Source organism: Psammomys obesus, unplaced genomic scaffold (genome assembly GCF_907164565.1).
Source record: "Psammomys obesus unplaced genomic scaffold, mPsaObe1.curated_primary_1811, whole genome shotgun sequence".
Taxonomy (NCBI): Eukaryota; Metazoa; Chordata; class Mammalia; order Rodentia; family Muridae; genus Psammomys; species Psammomys obesus.
Genome location: NW_026592890.1, coordinates 259,646 through 259,949, shown reverse-complemented (window position 1 = coordinate 259,949; position 304 = coordinate 259,646).

Below are 304 nucleotides of genomic sequence, written 5' to 3'. Positions count from 1 at the left end.
CCTCTCTTCCACCAGGCAGGGCTCATTTTTTTTTTTTCCCATAAAAATAAATCTTGGCCACAGAATGACCATTCTTGTGCATGGAATCCCTATAAAGAAAAAATGCCTGACTTTACACAGTTAAAAAGGTTAACAAAGTTACAGTCTAAATACAGGAAAAATTCATTATAAGAACAATATACACAGACCAGCAAGGCTGAGCCAGGAGGATTGCAAATTTAAGGCTATCTTGGACTACACAGTGATACTGTCAAGATAAAGAAAGAAAGAAAGAAAGAAAGAAAGAAAGAAAGAAAGAAAGAAA